The sequence below is a fragment of the Arachis hypogaea genome, chromosome 13 (assembly GCF_003086295.3).
Source record: "Arachis hypogaea cultivar Tifrunner chromosome 13, arahy.Tifrunner.gnm2.J5K5, whole genome shotgun sequence".
Taxonomy (NCBI): domain Eukaryota; kingdom Viridiplantae; phylum Streptophyta; class Magnoliopsida; order Fabales; family Fabaceae; genus Arachis; species Arachis hypogaea.
In genome coordinates, this window is record NC_092048.1 from 51,668,009 (window position 1) to 51,670,130 (window position 2,122).

The following is a 2,122-nucleotide window of genomic DNA, read 5'->3' on the forward strand; positions in this document are numbered from 1 at the left end:
TCCAGGATCCTGTCTCTTCTGAGGCAATGTCAGTTGATCCAGATCACTTAGTTCATTGATGAACAAGGGAGGTTCAACTTCCCAAGCATCAATGCCAAATAATTTGGCATTCAGCTTCATGATTGCACCAAGAAACTTGGCAGTTTGCTCTTCAGTGACATCCTCATTCTCTTCAGAAGAGGAATACTCATCAGAGCTCATGAAGGGCATAAGGAGGTTCAATGGAATCTCTTTGGTCTCTAGATGAGCCTCAGAGTCCTTTGGTTCCTCAGAGGGAAGCTCCTTATTGATCACTGGACGTCCCAGGAGGTCCTCCTCCTTGGGATTCACGTCCTCTCCTCTCCTCAGAGGTTCGGCCATGGCGCTTATGTCAATGGCCTTGCACTCTCCTTTTGGGTTCTCTTCTGTATTGCTTGGAAGAGTACTAGGAGGGATTTCAGTGATCCTTTTACTCAGCTGGCCCACTTGTGCTTCCAGATTTCTAATGGAAGACCTTGTTTCATTCATGAAACTTACAGTGGCCTTAGATAGATCAGAGACTAGATTTGCTAAATTAGAAGCATTTTGTTCAGAGTTCTCTGTCTGTTGCTGAGTTGATGATGGAAAAGGCTTGCTATTGCTAAACCTGTTTCTTCCACCATTATTAAAGCCTTGTTGGGGCTTTTGATCCTTCCATGAGAAATTTGGATGATTTCTCCATGTTGAGTTATAGGTGTTTCCATAAGCTTCACCTAAGTAATTTACCTCTGCTATTGCAGGGTGCTCAGGATCATAAGCTTCTTCTTCAGGAGAAGCCTCTTGAGTACTGTTGGATGCAGCTTGCATTCCATGCAGACTCTGAGAAATCATATTGACTTGCTGAGTCAATATTTTGTTCTGAGCCAATATGGCATTCAGAGTATCAACCTCAAGAACTCCCTTCTTCATAGGCGTCCCATTACTCACAGGATTCCTTTCAGAAGTGTACATGAACTGGTTATTAGCAACCATGTCAATGAGTTCTTGAGCTTCTGCAGGCGTTTTCTTTAGGTGAATGGATCCACCTGCAGAGGTATCCAATGACATCTTAGATAACTCAGACGGACCATCATAGAATATATCCAGGATGGTCCATTCTGAAAGCATGTCAGAAGGACACTTTTTGGTCAACTGTTTGTATCTTTCCCAAGCTTCATAGAGGGATTCACCTTCTTTCTGCCTGAAGGTTTGAACATCAGCTCTAAGCTTGCTCAGCTTTTGAGGAGGAAAGTACTTGGCTAAGAAAGCCGTGACCAGCTTATCCCAAGAATTCAGGCTGTCTTTAGGTTGAGAATCCAACCATAATCTAGCTCTGTCTCTTACAGCAAAAGGGAAAAGCATGAGCCTGTAGACTTCAGGATCTACTCCATTAGTCTTAACAGTATCACATATCTGCAAGAATTCAGTTAAGAACTGAAAAGGATCTTCAGATGGAAGTCCATGAAACTTGCAGTTCTGCTGCATCAGAGAAACTAATTGAGGTTTCAGCTCAAAATTGTTTGCTCCAATGGCAGGAATGGAGATGCTTCTTCCATGTAAATTGGAATTAGGTGCAGTAAAGTCACCAAGCATCTTCCTTGTATTATCATTATTTTCGGCTGCCATCTCCTCTGCCTGTTCGAAAATTTCTGAAAGGTTATCTCTGGATTGTTGTATTTTAGCTTCTCTTAATTTTCTCTTTAGAGTCCTTTCAGGTTCTGGATCTGCTTCCACAAGAATGTTCTTATCCTTGCTCCTGCTCATATGACAAAGAAGAAGGCACAGAAAAATAATAATAATAATAATAGAGATCCTTTATACCACAGTATAGGGATCCCTTTGTGAGTGGAAGAGAAGAGGGGGAGACAATGCACGTGATGTAAAGGAAGAGATGCAACTGTACGAATGGAAGAGATGTGAGATGAGATGTTAGGATATGAATAAATAAATAGAATGAGATGGGGGAGGAATAATTTTCGAAAATTATTTTGAAAAAGAGTTAGTGATTTTTGAAAATAGTTTTTGAAAATTGTTAGTATATTTTTTTTCGAAATTTTTTTGAAATCAAAAATAAAAAATAAAAATAATTAGTTAATTAAAAAGAAAGTTTTGAAAAAGGGAGAAG

General features: G+C 40.1%; 1 non-coding gene across 1 annotated transcript; it reads left to right on the plus strand.

Annotated features, from left to right (window-relative positions):
• Positions 1-1,119: 1,119 nt before the first annotated feature.
• LOC112739298 (small nucleolar RNA R71) lies at positions 1,120-1,227 on the plus strand. Its single transcript, XR_003170230.1, has one exon. It is a non-coding gene; the product is annotated as a small nucleolar RNA R71 (small nucleolar RNA).
• The last annotated feature ends 895 nt before the right edge of the window (positions 1,228-2,122 follow it).